The sequence below is a fragment of the Sus scrofa genome, chromosome 15 (genome assembly GCF_000003025.6).
Source record: "Sus scrofa isolate TJ Tabasco breed Duroc chromosome 15, Sscrofa11.1, whole genome shotgun sequence".
Taxonomy (NCBI): Eukaryota; Metazoa; Chordata; class Mammalia; order Artiodactyla; family Suidae; genus Sus; species Sus scrofa.
The window spans coordinates 43,107,244-43,126,264 of record NC_010457.5 but is presented as its reverse complement, the minus strand read 5'-3'; the positions used below and the strand labels follow the sequence as shown (position 1 = coordinate 43,126,264).

The 19,021-nt window shown below is 36.0% G+C and overlaps 1 protein-coding gene across 13 annotated transcripts in view; it reads right to left on the bottom strand.

The window, feature by feature from the left end:
- The window catches only part of TENM3 (teneurin transmembrane protein 3), a 2,583,558-nt gene that overhangs the window by 1,275,483 nt on the left and 1,289,054 nt on the right, over positions 1 to 19,021 (bottom strand). For all 13 annotated transcript variants that reach the window (XM_021076354.1, XM_021076353.1, XM_021076364.1 and 10 more), the window contains one exon: positions 14,865 to 15,024. The gene's annotated coding sequence lies outside the window, so the exon portion shown is untranslated. The remainder of the gene's footprint in view (positions 1 to 14,864; positions 15,025 to 19,021) is intronic.

The window sequence follows — 19,021 nt, the reverse complement described above, 5'->3', positions numbered from 1 at the left end:
TTCTTAACAATTACAACAAAATCTTCTTTTATTATTTCCATTTTTGATTAAACACTTATTACATGCCTAGTACTTTAAATGCAGCTCCAAAAAAAATACATAGTTATTATCCTAAAGAGAAAAAATAATCTCATTAAAAGAAGATGGGAAAATTGGGTAGGGTTTTGGTAAGACTAATGTAAACATGGATTACAATCATTAAGTATAAAATAGTCCTAAAATAGGAAATACATAGAATATTATAGAATAGGTAGGAATGGATAGAATATAATAGGAAAGATAAAATAGGAAACATGACAAGCACAAATAAATTGCCAAAGTGTTATAAACAGTGGCCAACCAGACTAAGCATTAGGGAAGGTGTAGCATTTTTTGTGTAAGTTAAAAGAAGGATAAGATTTTGACATATAGGGTTGGTGGAAGAGAGAATTCCAGCCATAGGAAATAGCATAAGGAAAAAGCTAGGGCAGGGGGGCTGTGCAGATTTTATAAATGATGGGCCCTTTAGCTTTGCTAAACTATGAGGCTCTTGTAGAGAAGAGTCAGACCTTAGATTAGGTCATATAATGGATGATCTTCAAAACCAAGTTGAGATATTTTTATATCCAATATGTGGGCAAAACAGGAAAATTCAAGCTTATTTGTCTATTATGGAATAGTAAGTTTGATTGATTTAGTCCAATTAAGGTGAAGTTCTAGTACTGAAGTCATGGGAAGGAATAGGATCCAATCCTCCCCTCAAAGGGGACACCCTTTCCTAAGGCAGAATAGGATACTAACTCTCAGCATGCAGTATAAAATCAGTGTCCTAATGGACAGAATGACTGTGAATGGAGGTATGCTGAGTGGGAGCTTAACTCAGCTTGAAAAATGGGATCAGTGGTAGTTTTCCAGTGAGAATGACAAATAACATATGTCTTCAAAGAAGAAAAAAAGGAAACCAAAGAGAGTTTCTGAGAATATTTGAGTAACATGGACCAGATATACCATTCTGCCTTAAACAACTACAAAACCGGATACAGTATTTGAAACAAAAGTCTTCAGACCTTGGATGAGAGGAAGCATAGGATTCTGATCCCTGACATAAATGAGATAATGAGGTGAGACCCAACCTTTTGCAGAGTTACTGCCTGGAGGCAGTTTCCAAGGCATAACACAGAAGAAGACAGTTTTTTTTGTTTGTTTGCTTTTTTAAAAAGCCTAGCCAACTCACTGAGAATAGGAGACAGAGAACTGAGAGTCCAAGGCAGCTGCAACATGCAGGGCAGAGTCCTGGAGAGGATTCTGGCGATCTGCAGATGGAGCCTGTGCCCTCAAATCTTTGATCTGTTCAGAAGAGAAAACTACTCAAAGCTGGGGAGAGAACCACAGGAAAGCAATAGTGCTAGCACTGGAAATTCCCAGAGATCACTCAGGGCTGGGAAGAGATTGTCCTACCATCAACTAGGGGGGAAAGACACCATGGTAGATGGGGAACTGTGTAGACTTTACGAATAGGGTATCACTTTTACACTGAAGCTAAAATTAGTCATGGATTAAAGTTGCTTTGGACCCTCTCTAACAAAGCTTAAAAACAAACATGAAAAGGGTCAAACTGACTCCAAGTTGCCTAACTCTGTGCCAGAACAAGGTCCAATACTTGTGATTTAACAAAATCCAGAAACCAAAACTGTAACTTTCATGATGTCTGGCATCCAATCCAAAACTATTAGGCATGTACCCAAGTAGGAAAATATGAGTCATAATTAGAAGAAAAATCAAGCAATTGAATGAACAGATACAGACAAATGAGAAGACAGGGTTAGACAAAAGAAGCATTAAAGCGGCTATTATAAATATGCTCTATGTACTTAAGAATGTTGAGAAACACACAAATGATGAGGAGAAATAGGAAAGATATAAAAGAGAAAATGAAATGGAACTTCTAAAGGTATGTTGAAATGAAAATTAAATTGAATAAGATCAACGGAATACAGTATGCCGAATAGAAAAAGATCACTGACCCTGAAAACTTAATCCAAAATAAAGTGGAGAAAAAAGACTGAGGGAGGAAAATCAACAGAGTACCAGTGATGTGTGGAAAAACATCAAGCTGTTTAATATATATGTAATGAAATTCTAGAAAATAAGGATGGGAACATGAACACACACACAAATAAAAGAAATTACAATTAACATTTTACAAATTTGAAGAAAGTCATAATCCTTCAAGTTCAATAAATTTCAAGTAAAATAAATGCAAACAAAACCACACCAAGTAACAGTATCACTAAATTGCCAAATAACAATGATGAAGAGAAAAAGCTTAAAAGTAGGCAGAATAAAAAGACATATTGAGTGTAGAGGAAGAAAGATAAGAACAGCAGTAGACTGTGCAACAGAAATGATGAAAGTTAAAGCAGCATTTTTAAATTGCAGGGGGAAAGTCAACATAGACATTAATATCGAGTGAAAATATTTTTCAGGCATTGATAAAATAAAGGCCCTTTTCAGATAAAATCTGAGAAGATTCATCACCAGCAAATGAAATTATAGTTATAAGATGCTTATCAAACAGAAGGAAAATGATAAAAGAGAGACATTTGGATGTACAGAGAGATGAAGGCAAATAGAAATTTTCTAAAATTTTAATCTCTTTACAAGATAACTGCCTCTACAAAATAAAACATAGTAATGATGTACTGTGGAGTCTAAAACACATGTAAAACTGTAATGTATGAGAGCATTAGCACAAAGGACAGGAGGGAGAAAATGAAGGAAAAGTGTTGCAAGTTTCTCACACAGTATGTGAAGTGGCAGAATGTGTCTGAAAGTTGTCTGTGATGATTTAAAGGTGTATATTTAAGCCCTAAAGCAACCACTGGGGAAAAAAAAAAAGAAAGGAACTACTATAGCTAATAAAGCAATAGTAGAGATAAAGTGTAATAGTAAAAATACTCATGTAATCCAAAATAAGGCTGAGAAAACAGATGAAAGCAAACAAAAACATCTGGTCAAATGGAAAAATACAGTAATTTGGGCTACCCCCCATCATTTCAACAGTGGCATTAAATATAAATATATATTTTATAAACTATAAATACGTAAATAAAAAGTAGGCTTTGCTTAAAAGCCAGAGGTTGTCAGATTGTTATTAAAAAAGCAACACCCAAACACATGCTGTTTATCCCAAACCTACAGATCAATCATATTAATGGTGAAAGATGGAGTGTTTTCTCCCTAAGATCAGTATTAAGGTTATCGTTGTCTACTTTCTCCATCTCTATGCAAATTTTTACTGAAGACCCAAGATTTGAAACAAGAAGTAAAACTATCTTATTCACAGACGGAATGATCATCCATGCAGTTATACTATGGAATATATAGAACAGTTCCCAGAAGTAGTAAATGAGCTTTTCACTGTCACAGAATATAGTACCAATATTCAAATATCAACTGCATTTCTATGCATTAGAAACAATTAGAAATGAAATTTGTCATTTAAAATAGCATTAATATCACATAATATGTAGAGATGAAATTTTTAAAAATATGTTCAAGATCTTCATAATGAAAATAACAAAAGATTGCTAAATAGAAAATCCAAATAAATGATGAGGGGTAAGGAGACACAATATTGTTAAAGCATCAATACTCCGAGATTGATTTATATTTTCAATGTGATCCCAATCAAAATTCCAACAGGATTCAAAAACCGATTCTAAAATTTACAAGGTAATTCAAGGGTAGAAGTGGCCAAAATAATTTCCAAAAAGGAAAACAAATTTGGAAGATCTATATCACCTGATTTCAAGAGATAATATAAAGCTGCAGAAATTATGACGATATGTGGTATTAGCATAAAAATGGATATAAAGATAGATGGAACAGAATAGTCTACAAATAGACCCATTCTTATACGGGCAGCTGATTTTTGGCAGAATCCCAGGTAATTCAGTGAAGAAAGGATGTTCTTTTCAACATATGGTACAGGAACAATTACATGTGCATATATAAAAGCATTGACTTCTACCTTGTACCATATATATCAAGTAATTCAAATCAGAAATCAGAATAAAAATCCCCAAATTGGGTAACTTCTAAAAGAAACCATAAGTGAAAATATTTGTGGCCTTAGATTAGACAAAAATTTCTTAATAGGACACACACAAAACTAAAAAAATACTGATAAACTCTACTTAAAACTTGTGCTCTTAGACACCATTAAGAAAATGAAAAGGCAAGTCATGCACTGGGAAAAATATTTGCAGAATAGATATAAAATAGATTTACTGATTTATTGATTTTGTGTGTGTTTTTTTGTGTGTGTTTATTCAGAATGCACAACGTACCCAATAATAATACAAATAACTATTTTTAAATGGACAACAGATTTGAATGATACTTTATAAATTGAGATTTCCCAATTGCCAATAATGTCATAAAAATATTCAGTGTCTATAGTTGTTAGGAATATGCAAAATTAGGAATATGCAAAATACAACCATAGCGAGATACTAGTACACATATTTTAGAGTGGCTAAAAGTTAAGAGAACTGACAATACCAAGTTTTGGTGCAAATGTGGTGCTGACAAAAGACTCATATGTTGCTCATGCAAATACAAAGTGCCATAGTTAGAAAACCATTTGGCAATTTCTTAAAAGTAAACATGTCATTCCAATAAGATATATAACTATCATCTTATAGATCTTTATCCATGGGAAATAAAAATATATATTCACCCAAACACTTGTTCTCAAATTCTTATAGCATATTATTTAAAATACTGTCCCCATTAAAGTACATTACGATCTAAATACCCCTCCATGGGTGAATGGATTAAAAAAAAAAATCAAGTACACCCCCCTCAATGAAACACTACTCAGCAATGAAAAGTATTGAACCACTGATACATAACAGCAAGGAGAGAGAATCCTTCTGGAAGAAAATATTAGTTAGAGCAATGCATCAGATAGATTGGACTGGTGAGGTGTTAGATGGAAAGAGTGGGGGGATCAGGTGATAAGCAAGGTTCCAAATCAGGGCTGGACCAGGGGGAGGTAACATACAAAGTATCTTTCATGCATTCAATGGCTGTTGGATACAGCAGTCTCTGTGGCTGTGGACAGATTTCTTGTTTTTTTTTTTTTCACAAATAGGATTTCTTCATGGCAGTTTCACTAAAGCAGCTTGTGACAATGCACGTTCAATGCAAAAATTAGAATAATGGGCTATTTGGGCAGATGGGGTTAGACTGTGACCTAAAATATCTGGATTTAAGAAAATAAAACCAGCCACTGTTCAAAGGCAAAAAGCCTCACTTTTGGATCAAATCTTTCTTCCTGACTCTGAAGAAGAATAATATTCTATCCTATAAAACAATTTAAAATATGCCACTTTCCTCTGGCCTTCATTTCAGATTCTTTGTAAATGCTGAAAAGAATATATTATCTTGATTTTTAAAGCTAGCATTATATAGGGAAAATAGGGATTGACAAGATTAGGTTATTATTCCTTTATAAATCATTTGCTGTATACACTAGGCTTCATTTAGGATACTTTATAATATGAACTCCAATAGCAGTTTTGAAATTTATGTTAACAAGCAAACATTTAGAATACATATATGTCTTAAGCAATGCATACTTTTAAAAAATTAAGTGAATTTTAAATTTAAAGGAAAGCTATCCAGTGGCAATTAGGGAACTAAATAAAAGTCATTTTCCACCTCTATTTCTCACAGTAAGTAACAAATGGAATTCATACCTAGAATTTGGTATTCCTTATATGTAAATCTTTTTAAAAATTGTAAGTCATTTAATTACATGCTTTTGCACTAGATATTAAAATGTGAGAATAACAACTTAAATTCAATTTTCTTTCTTCTTAACCATACTCATACTTGATTCTTTCCTTTGTAATGGTATATTTTTTGAGCAGCTGACTTCCTTATTTTGAATATAACTCTTATGTCACATATAGAATATCTACTAAGTCTTCCTCCAAAGGAAAAATCAATGAAAATAGCATGAAGAGCTCCAGTAAGCCTGTTTTTGATGAATTATGTCCTTAAAGATATACCCAGTACGTGGTTCAAAATGTATTGATTAGTAACAACTGTTTCTGTAATATCAATAATGCACTATTCTCTTGAACTTTCCCTGAAGTGACAGGGTTTAAACGAGAGAGCCCCGAACAATAAATTGACTACCAAGAAGGAGACAGAATAATGAAATTGACTCAAATTTCTAAAATAAATAATAATTCTAAACTTAAGGAAAACCTATTGATGCCTCTGTTTGCTCTGCCTTTTTTTTTTTTTTTTTTGACTTGTATCTTTCATAATAAGCTGCTCACCAAAGGGATTACTACTTCACCAAAATTAAGCTCCTACGGTGCCCATTAACATTTACCTTTCCATATGTTATTCAGTCTTAAGAAATTAAAAAAATAAATGGAAATCATTTTGCAGTGCCACTTTTACTATTTTAAATCATTTTCTATTATATAATATAAGCTTTGAATGAATTCCCCCTATTGGTTTCATTTATTTTCTCCTGTTCTGTTTTGTTTTATCACCAATTAAGTGATTAAGAAACTCCCAGCACTTTTCAAGACTTACTCCAAATGATAAACACCCTTGTACCAATATTGTCTATTAGATGGGAAATGATTTCTCTACTGAACATTCAAACTGCCAATAAATGACCCCAGTCAGGAGGTGAGTTATATAGAGCTGTGTCCTTTTCAAAATACCTATGCCATTCCACGGTTGGTTCTGAATGTAGACCCTTATAATTAAAACCTTTTAATCTATTTTCTAGATTTGAAATTTTCCAACCTATTTATGCAAAATGTTTTCTAAAATATTTTAAACAAATTGTCAAGCAATTGGTTTTATATATGTTAAATCCCACTTTAAAATCTATGATGTACACAATCATAGTTACAACCTCCATTTGTCTACCTAATTATTTGAAAATGAACACTCTCAGCACCAATATTGCCTATCTGTTCCATCATCTTGCTTCCATATCTCCACCTTTCTCATGAGTTTATTTCGATAGAAACTTTGTTCTATCACCTTAGAATCCTAACTCCTGCTTTGTCAGTCTAAACGCTATCAAAGGAAAATGACGAATTTTGACAAAATTTGTTCTAGCAGTTCTGCTGCATTTTCTAAGATCTCATAAATCATTTGTTCACTCCTTGTTTTTAAACTCTTAACTGGCTTATCCGTGTTATGTCAAGATCAGAACAAATTGGTTAAGAACTTGCAATGAATAAGTTAATGGTCCAGGGCTCTCTAGACATCAGTGATCAAAATACTGGCTTTGGCATCTGACAGAATTCAGACCTCAGATCTGTCACTTGCAGATTGTTTTTCATCAATTCAATTCAATTCAATTCAATTGTTTTTCATCAATTCAATCTTTCTCAGTATCATTTTTTTTTAAGAATATGAAACCTGGGGACAATAGTTAGTGAATGACAATTAAATGAGATATGCCACCTACAGTGTCTGTAAGATTTTTTGGTAGTGAAGTGCTCAGGGAATGCTATCAGCCTTTTTCCTTGCCATCATAATATACAAACAGTAGTTCACTAATACTGTATCTTATTTCTATTGCTGGAAAAGCCCACTCTACAATCGCTTCTACTTAATTCTCCTGTGAGGACAATATGGTCCTTAATATAAAAAAGATAAGTTGAATCCAGTGCTTCAGATTTTTTAACTGTTTTTTCCATTAAAATTTGTTTTGCTTGAAATGACTATATATAGCAAGAATAAGCTAATTATACCTCTGCAGTTGATAATGTTTTGTTCCACACAATCAACACTCCTATCACCCATATTATATGTTGGCAACCAGATACTATTTAATTTAATTATAATTTTAAAATGCTGAAGTTTAACTCACATGGTTGGTTTCCTGTTGGGCATGCCATCTTAAAAAGTGATTCATTTAAATCATAATCCAATTATTAAACTTTGAAAAACTAGGTCTTTCAAAGATGTTTCTACGGGATTTAATGTTTTATAAACCTTTGCCAAATGTTACTCAAACATCTTTTTATCATATTTGAAATATTGCCAGATTAAGACCTCTGCTCAGCAGGCATGATGTGGGGATGTTAGAACTTTCATCATTTCTAAGACTGATGATTGTAATTCATAATTATCCATTCTCCCAGCCAAGCACACCAGTAGACAGCACTTGCAATGGATCTTCTATCTCCTTACCCAGTTTAGATTAACAGGCTGTCTCTCTCCTGCACCTGCTTTCTACACTTAAGCCTACATCTAGAGGGTAAATAAACAACCACAGGTCTTTTTTTTTTAACCTGTGTAGATTCCCTCTTATGCACCATTTTACATTAAGATACTGTTTAACTCCTACTTTGATCCAAGTTCAGTTTCAGAGGCTAGGGACATAGAATTTATGAGATAAGGCTATCTGTTCATTATCTGGAGGGTGAAAGGAGAATAAGTTTTAGGCTGGGAAGTACAGAAATTTAGGGCTGGAGCTAGTTTGGGATGAATGTGTCAGTTAGATTTGAGCATAGGCACTCAGAGGGGTGTTTCACAATGTGTAATGCCATGGGGGGCAGGAGGGAGCCTCAAGGAGCCTTTGAAAATTATTTGAGCTTAGAGAGTAGCACATGATAATAATAATAATAATAATAATAATGCAATTGGCTTCTACTTATTAAATACTTCATATTGTGACGGGTAATGACAGCTAGTTTTATGTACATCCATTAATCCTCACAGTCCCATGTTGGAACTTTTATCCCATTTCACAGATGAGGAGTCTGAAGTGCAGAGATGTTATTTCACACATCCACAATTGCCAGTTAGAAAGTCACAAAGTAGCAGAAGCCACATTTCAAAACGAGGATCCTCGGATCACTGTGCTAAAAGAGTCCCTTATGCAAATCTTCCAGGACTTGGATTCCTCCTGGCCCAGGGGATTTATTGAAGAACTCGACTTTACAAAATTTTGAGGAATTACGATGAGATTAAAGGGCTAGTTAGTGGGACCAAAGACTTTGCTGTTGCTTCCCAAACCACACAACAGAAGAATGTGTATGAAGTCAGGATGGGATGTTACTATTTATGAAAGAGAAAAGTATTCTTTAAGGGCACCGTCCTTTTATCCTCCTGGAGGGAAACTATGCTTTGAGTCCATGTTACCTAGTTATGCCTCCTTCATCCTCTATACTCTTTGCTGCCAACTGCTAAACTTCTGGATATGGCTCTTCATTGTTTCAAGATTTTGTCTATTAGCCACCCCCCCGCCCCAACTACTACCATCATAACAGCATAATCTGGCCTGTTTCCTGATATTCACTTTTCCTGTGACCTCCTCCTTCCTCTTCATCCACCCTCTCTCAGGGTCACAAAGCAGGATATCCACTCCTGAAGCTCTACTTTGAAATATTAAATCAGACATCCTTCTGCCTCACCCCAAGCCTCTCTTCACCTACCCTACTGGCTCAGTTACTCTAGCTAAGTCTATTATTTGACTCCATCAGGACCATTATACCAGGGTTGTTTTTGTCTTTGTTTCATTTCCTATGCTGGTTGGCCCCACATATTAATTGTTCTCTTCCTGCTCTTTTGCATTCTCACGCTCTTTTGTTCTTTACCTACTATTTCGAAAATTTCATCCTGGATTAATACCAAATGTGAGTTTTCCTGCTGAGGAGCTTCTGGGGAAAATCAGGCAGCCCTCTGAATATTCATAGGCATCAACCTTAATAACCTCTTAGCAATGCTGGGCAACCTCCCTGCATTTCTCTAGTAGGTTTTTTTTTTTTTTTTTCTATTCGATACAATGATTATTTCAAACATTCTTTACTTGCCTCAACCCCATGACTGTCAACACTGCCCATTACTCTCAACACTGTCTTCCTTGCTATAGCAAATACTTTAACCTTCTGCCACCAAGCTAGTATAGCCTTTTAGCAGGTATATCCATCTTTTCCTCTTTCTCCTTTGATACAATGAAGGAGACAGTCCTTTCCCTTTCAAAAACCATTTTTTTTCTTTTATGACCATACCGGTGGCATATGGAAGTTCTGAGGCCAGGGGTTGAATTGAAGATGTAACTGCTGGCCTATATCACAGCCAATGACAACACTGGAGCCAAGCTGCATCAACGATCTATACAGCAGCTTGTGGCAACACCAAGTCCTTAACCCACTCAGAAAGGCCAGGTATGGAACTCACTTCCTCATAGATACCAGTCAGGTTCTTAAGCTGTGAGCCGCAACAGGAACTCCTCCCAAACCATTTTTTGATATAATAAGTTTGAACATTTCAAACAACTTGAATATGCTTAGTATTTGTACAAGAGTCCCTTGGACTATAGCCCTTGGCTGCTCTTTAGTAGCTACTTGGGAGCTTTTAAAAAACCCTGATAACTAGTATAAAACCCAGTCCAGTTAAATCCATGTCTATAGGAGTGGAGCCCAGTATTTGTATTTCCTGCAGCTTCTCAGGTGACTGTCCTATGAAGACAAGGATGAAAACCACTGAAGAACATCTGAATGCAGGATGAGGCTTCAAGTGAACTTGAAAATTTTCTCAGCAAAAAAAGATGAAGAAGTTAGTTAAATCAAAACGTGAATTTTATTATTGAAATATTAATATAAGTGTTTTCATTCAAGAAATGAAACAAAACTGCTTTCTACACTGGATTGCTGGACCCCCTCTAGGCCTATTTTTTCCCATAAATTTGGACTATAATTTAATTAATTAATTTGGGGGGTGTGTGGAATGCAGGGGCTTGATGTGAGATCTCAGTTCCCAGGCCAGGGATTAAGCCTGGGCCACAGTGGTGAAAACACTAAGTCCTAACCACTAGACCACCAGGGAAATCTACTCTGTAATTAAAACAAAACCTCTCTATCTCACTTCTTTCCTTTTATGCATTCCTATTTATCGCCTCAATTTCACAGCCCAATTTGGAAAACATTGCATTCATTGATTGATCCTTTTTTCCCTCTATCATTCACAGAATAACCTTCTTTCATCTTGATTTTGCCCCCTCCTCTATCAAAACTTGCCAAGGCTACCAATAATATTCCTATTGTCTAAGGCAAGGGGATACCACATCACCTTTGCTTTCCTGACCTTTCAGCTTCAGCACCTTCTTCCAATCCTCTCTTCTTCCCTGGGCTTTAGTAATGCTTCCTTTGCTCTCCACGCTTTTCTCATACTTCTCCATTTACTCCTTATTAGTCTCTTTTCCCAACTGCTTGTCTTCTACCTGATCACTAAAGTGCAGAGTCCTCCAGGCTCTTTCTGCTTAGGACTTTTCATCTTTATCTCCCTTGTCCTCTCTCCAGCAACCTCACCCTCTATCATGGCTTCAGTTATCCTTTGAAAACGAATGACTCCAAATTCAGAGCTTTGGTCCAGATGTCTGAGCTCCAGAACTATAGACAGAACTTTCTTTGGTACATACCCCTTTTAGACATGTTGTAGCCACTTCATACTGATCCTGAACACAGAGATCGGAAACATCATCATGTTTCCCCAGCCAGAAACAGAAGAATCATGTTGGCCCTTCTCTTCTGATCTTTAATCCACCCAGTGCATTCTCTTTCTTAACCAGCTGTGACATCCACAGACTTGTCTCCATCTTCCCATTGGACATCTACAACGTCCCCCTTTTCTCCTTCTTGAACTGGTGTAAAATCTTCCAAATTGGTCTTCCTGCATGCTCTCCTTTCCATGTCTGTTCTGTTCTTCACACATTAATCAGAGTAATGATGTTTAATAGAAATCTGACCTCATCACTCCTTTGCCTAAAGATCCCCAATGGTTTCTCATGGCACTTAGAATGAAGATCAAATTTCTTTAATGGGATCTGCAAGGCCCTGGATGACCTGCCCTTCACTCACTGCTCCAGTGTGATCTCTATCTACTCTCTTCTCTCCTCTCCTTGATCCAGACACACCAGGCCCCTTTAAGGCCAACAAGTGACCAAGCAGTTCTCTATCTTAAGAACTTGGTCTGCTCTCTTCCCACTGCCTAAAATCCACCCCCCCTCTTTCCCTGCTACCTCAAGCTTCAAGTTCAAGTCTGATAAAATAGTAAGTCTTCTATGTGCCTCTCCTTTCACCTCTGTGACAAAGGCAGATTGGCTGATTACAGGCCAATCCAGGTAAACTTGCATGCTTTATTTTTTACGTCAGTCAGAACAACCTGTAATGATAGCACAGTGCAGGTGTAAGTTTCATGATCCCCAACACCTAGCAACAAAGTTCCTGGCACCTAAATATTTGTTAAGTGGAAGAATACTGCTTTCATTAAGCTTCTTTAACTAAAGACTGAAATTACTTTTCTTAAGTGTTTCTTTTGTTGCCATTATTCAGATTAATTATAGTCTATAACTGAAAATTATTACAGTGGCATATCCAAAGTGCACTTTTCATTCTCCTTAGTGACACCACATATTACAGAAACATTAGTTCTAGAAGAATGCATCCCAACTTAAGAATGAAGATTCAAGAGGTGTAGCTTGGTGTTTTCTCTGCTTTCTATTAAAGAAGGTTGTCAAAACATGAACAGCAATTTAAATGATAATAGAAGAATGTGGGAAACTGGTGTCATGTGAATAAGTCAGGTCACATTTTGCATCAGGTGCTTATTCCCAGATGAGCAAAGTGATACTGAATTGCAACCCACCTCTCTCTTTCCCATAGCAAACTCCCACGGTCCAGAAGACAATAAAATCGTTGGAGAGGAAAAGGAACAGATGCTCTTTTCTTTTCAAAATATTTCTGTCCCTGGTAAGAAAGAAGTTGTGTTCCTTCAAGAGTTATTATATTTCTGCAAAATTACTCTGAAAGTGTTTGGAATAAATATTACTCAGGTAACTATCTCCAAAAAGCCTATCCTAAGAACAGAACCCACTGTATTTATGAGTCATAGTGCTTATAAAAATTTACATTTGGTTATAAATGTGGCTGGGATGACATCAGACAAAACACAGTTTGACTACCCACAGCTTTCAAAGTTAGTTTAAGTTCCTGCTAAGGAGTGTCATATTTTTATACCCATTAATGTAATATCCAATAAGCAAATGAGGGATACTATATAAATATAATATTTCTCCTACATATTAACTAGTAACTCATTGATGAACAATTTGACCTAAAAATATGCAGGATGACATAAGTGACAGGTTTTCTTTCCATTACTTTTTTATATAATGCACTTAACTAAAAATGCACCATCTCAGTTTTCTCTGAAAGGAAATTATTCCTTAATTTTATTTAACTTACCCCAAAACTTGAATTCTGTCAGTGAAAAAGAATGTGTAGACTTTGATTTTGGTGGCTAAAATACCAGATAAAATGCACCCTTTTATTAATTAAATGTGTTTTCTAAGTTTCAACTCCACTTTTATTGAAATATAATTTTCCTACAATAATTTTATTACTCATTTTTTTCTACTCATTTTTCCAAATAATTCGATTGCCCAAATTAATTATGTCCGAAGTAAAATTTACCCTATGTTGATAGGCAGAAATCCTGGCTCAGGAAGATTTCTCACAATGAATGGATGGTTCAGCTCAACCCACCAGCAACATTGAGAAATGATCTTAAAGGCATCAGCAAACTTGCATTGTCTTTATTTCCATACTCTTAATTTCATGAGGGTATTTTTAGTTTCTAGTAATTTGGAAAAAGGTACTAGGTAAAAAAGTCAGAAAATAAAGTGTAAAAATATGGTGTTGACCTACAAAATGTATAGAAAAGTACATTTGCATTCCAATAACACCTGTGACATTTAGATGTTATATAGAATTCCTGCTTTCAATCTTTGCCTGGTACTAGTTCTCTCTAAATATCGTCAGAGACCTTAAAATAGTTGAGTACGCAGAGGATATATCATGCAGCAAATAGTATTTCTTGATACTTTCCTATTTTTTATAATTCTTGTTTAGCAAATAATTAATACATAATAATTATGTTTAGAAGAACATAAATTTCATATAAAAAAAACTTGAAATTACAAATGTTTAAGAAAAAAGAAAACTGCAGCTTTAGGTTAACTTTGCAATATATTCACAATTACCATGCCGAACAATATTCTAACAATAAAAACTATAGTTCTATATCATATCTTCTTGAATAAACTTGCTTTTACATAGACAGACAGGATCTGCTCATTAACAAAGCAAATATCCTTGATTTCCATTTACTGATCACACTAGCACATGATAGATTTTCATTCATAGAGTTCACTACACTCTTGCTATAGATTTTTTTTCCTGGAAACATTTATCTTTCCTGTTTTATGAACCAATGCTATTTTATGTTTTTTACCTCTTCTATATAAAATTCCCAAAAATAATTACTGGATTTCAAAGGATCCTTGTAGCTGGACACTTGACTGAGCAGTATTAGCTATTTCTAACTGATGTTAAAAGAAATATGACAGCAGAGTTAAAGACTTACAAGATAACATGGTTTATTTCTTCCTCTTCCTCCCTTCTTCCCTCCCTCCCTTCATTTCCTTCCTTTCTTCCCCACTTCCTCCCTCTCTCCATCCCTCCCTTTTTTCTCCTTCCTCCCTCCCTATTTCTTTTCTTTCTTTTCTTTTTTCTTTCTTTCTTTTAAGGTGGCATTTGTGACACTGCACACTTATGCACGAAGAGGAAATGAGATGTCATTTCTTTACAGAAGGCCTATGGCTATAGGCAGGAGGAAGAAAAAAAAATGTAAAGAGAAAAGGTAAATGTTTGACAGTTTCTTAGAAGTTATGTCTGAAAGAATGACGGGATTGACTAGGAAATCAGAAAACAAGTTTCTCCAGAAGACAGGGCTATCAAAGCGCCTGGCCTCGCATGGCTACTCACCACTCCTGCGTCTTCCCAGGGGGCCACTTGGGACCTCTAGGTAAGCCAGCTGCCAGCGAACTCAGGGCACTGTGCCTGGGCCCCCTGGCTATGCCCTGTGGAGAACAGGGGCCACCTTGCCTTCTCAGGAAACAGCTCCTCCCAGGAAACAGCTCTTGGCCTGCAGAGAGAAGGAATTCCTTATATGGGGACTAACAAGCCATTAAAATTGCATATGAAAAATCTACATATATAAACTCCACTTCTACTGTTAATTCTTAGGTATAAACATTTATAAATACAGGAGCTTTGAAGCTCTTTTCTTCCTAGAAATAAGGAATAAATAGATATATTTGATATAATTGTACATTTGTAGGCATACAACATTCACTAAAGATACAAATAAAACACTGAAGGAGTGTGGTTGACTACAGTTAGGTAGCAGATCCATCAAACCTCTGGTCCTGATCTTCTTGGCCACTGGATTTAATTCTCTTAGGACATTCAAAGGTTATAGTATTCAGGCCTCGGGTGACCATGTATTTGGGTAGACCTAGTATGTCCACTTTATAATAACACATGCTATATATATAACACATGGGGTAACACACCTGAATTCTAGTAGCAAATGGAAAGAAATGCAACTTTATGAAATACAACAAAACTCTTCTTTGTAAATGATAGATAATATAATATTATCACTTCCAGAAAGGTTAAGACAGACAACACAACTCTGGTGGGCACTCCATTAGTAGAACAATCCAGGCAACCTGTGTCCCTTATTTCTCTGCCACAGGGAAAGTAGAGTGACTTAACTGGCTAGTGAATTTAGAGGAAAAACAAATTGACAAATTTAGGCCAGACACTTATCATCCTATCTCTCCCCTCCTCTGAAAACACATGTTCCTTTCTGTTTGCCTGTATTCCATAAGCTTCCCCAGATGCAGGTACTATCCATGATGGCAGGGATGGCAGCCAGAGATGGGATGAAGATTCAATTCAGGGAGTATTCATGGTGCCCAAGGCTTGGTACCATGGTCATGGTCTCTCCTTGTCCACCTCGCCCATCAAGTTTGTGGGCATCCTCCTAACACATACCATCCCACTCCCACCAGAGTAGCATTTTTCACATGCCTAGTTATGTTGTCCCCCTTATTGCATGAGGAGCTTTGTAGTGGCATCTTCTACCTGGCTTGCTCTTCCCGTTCATTTTCATATGGATCACTCTGTATCAACTTTCAATCCTGGTTTCAATGTCCCTTTTGAGCTTGCTCTCCTGACCACCCTATTTAAATGCTAACCCCCTCTCCCTTATTGCATATTACAGTCCTCTGTTCATTTCCTCTAACTTAGCTCAAACCTATCATCATTATCTTGTTGTCTTTTTGTTCATCTGCCGTTCTCACTGGATCCCAAGATTCATGAGGGCAGGGATCATGGTTGTTTCATTCATAACTGTTACATAGTAAATATTCACTCAACATTTCTAGAAAAATTAAAAAGACACTGTCAGACACAGAATCTTAAAATATATTTAATATCTGGGGAATATTAAGGGTGACATAGTTTAAGATCATCTTAAATTATCTTTGAAATGAGTGTATAGGAACTGTGATGTTCAAATGATACCATCTTCACAGATCAAACACAAAAATGCTCAAAAGATTAAAAAAATAAAATAAAAAATAAGAAATGCTTTGCTGTGTGGCATAATGTTCGTATGTAATACATCTGGAGATGGTGTATATCATTTACCAGCATGTACTTGGGAAACAGTGACAATGGAAAATATTTTCATAGAAAATATAGTATTCACTGAGAATTACCACTAAATTCCTACACTAGAGGCATAATCCAAAGACATTCCAAATAGCTGAGTAGAAAACTGAATAGTTGGAGTTACTGTTGTGGCGCAGTGGAAATAAATCTGACTAATATCCATGAGGATGCAGGTTTGATTGCTGGCCTTGCTCAGTGGGTTAAGGATCCAGCATTGACATGAGCTGTGGTGTAGGTCACAGATGTGGCTCAGATCCTGTATTGCTATGACTGTGGTGTAGACTGGTACCTACAGCTCCGATTTGACCCCTAGCCTGGGAACTTCCATATCCCGCAGGTGCGGCCCTAAAAAGCAAAAAAAAAAAAAAAAAAAAAAAAAAAAAAAAAAAAATGAAAACCAAATAGTCTATTGCAGCATGGTCTTTGGAAGACTTGGAAGACAGACAGGCAGCATGTAAGGCCCATACAACCTAAGTTTTCAGATCACTCAAAAGAGCTGAGAGGTCAGACCCTTTATCTGGCTTCCTTCAAGAGCTGGCTTTAGCGGTGGCCATAATAGCCATGAAGACAGTGGTGACAGTGGCAACAAGACCTGACTGCCTCAACATAGGCAACAAAAACCCAATTCTTAATGTGTCACATGCTAATAAGGTTTGGTGAATGGCAATTTACTTTGCAGATGACTTTTAAGTAATTACATTTACGAAGGACTCTTTTTCTCTGCTTATAATGGATTGTGTATCCTCTTCTAAATCCTCTAACAGGAAGAATACAACAGCAAACAGAATTTCTGAAAACAAACACAATCTAAAACTCATCACTGAGGAAACTAAAATTAAATAGGAATGAAACAGAGCCTGCTTTGCCAAGGAGGGTATGGACTTGCAGTTGTCTCAGAAAGCCCAGCCTCTGATTTTGGGCTCCAAGGTCACTCATCGGCAGGGGTAGAGTTTGGGACCTTCTCTGGTACCAGACTTGCCCTGGTCACAATGAAATGCTAGACTGAACTAGGCAGAAATGTTTGTAGAAGACACCGAACAAACTAAAATTAGGTTGAAAACTACCCTTAGGGGACCAGAATTTATCAGGGCATTCGCAGGGAAATCTGTTTAAAAATTCCTTGATAAAGGAACCACAGAGATGTATTACATCTTCTCAGCCTCTGGATTCTGGTGGGATGTGGTATATGTCACTTAGAGAGGGGTTCAAACTCAGAGGCATGCCTGTCATACCTTAGGGCAGCCTTGAAGGTTTTGGAGTGTAACTTTCAACATGTGCCCAAGTGATGTTCCACTAAACTATACATCCATCAACAGTTCATGTTTCATAGACGCTGATATTATGAACATCAGCCAAGTCAGTATAAACTCAGTGCCTTGTGAGAGTAAGATATCAAGGTAACAATTATCATCAATTGATGTAATCAACAGATTTTATATCAACAGATATATATATATATAACCTATTATATAAATACTGAAATATATGACATAATAATTATCAACAGATGGTGATATTATGTATACACATATAACATACATAAAAATTATAAAATATATAACATTTATAAAATATAGTAAAATATAACTATATAAGATAAAAAATATAAATGTCTTAATAAAAGGACAAATGTGTATGGGATATAAACATGTTATATATAGATATAAATATGTTTATAAACTAAATATATGCATTTAGGGATATGTGTGTATGTGTGTGTATATATGTACCTATATATATATTTGTTTGTTTGTTTTTTAGTGCCACAACTGCAGCATATGGAAGTTCCCAGGCTAGGGGTCAAATCAGAGCCACAGCTGCCAGCCTATACCACAGCCATGGCAATACCAGATATGAGCTACATCTCTGACAGCTCACAGCAACATGGATCCTTAACCCACTGAGCAGGGTCAGGGATCGAACTCACATCCTCATGGATGCTAATCAGGTTCATTACTGCTGAGCCACAAGGAACTCCTAGGGATATATATTTTTCATCAGGAAAAAAATATATATTCCTGAAGACTATGAGAAATACCTCTCTCTGCAACTCTGTACTTCAGGTCCTCCTGGCAGACTTTTTTCTCAAAATATCAGGCATTTACACTTTAACAAGATAAATACTATATCCATACAATTTTAAACTCTGAACAGATGCAAAGCATTTTTGTATTAAAAAAAATATGATATTGGAGTTCCTGCTGTGGCATAGTGGTTTAAGAACCTTACTGCAGAGGCCTGGGTTGCTGCAGAGGTGCAGTGGGTTAAAAGATCTGGTGTTGCTGCAGCTGCAGGCATAATGAAAGTTGCAGCTGCTGCTTGAATTTAATCCCTGGCCCAGGAACTTCCATGTGCCATGAGTGTGGCCATAAAACATATATATACATATGATGTTGGAA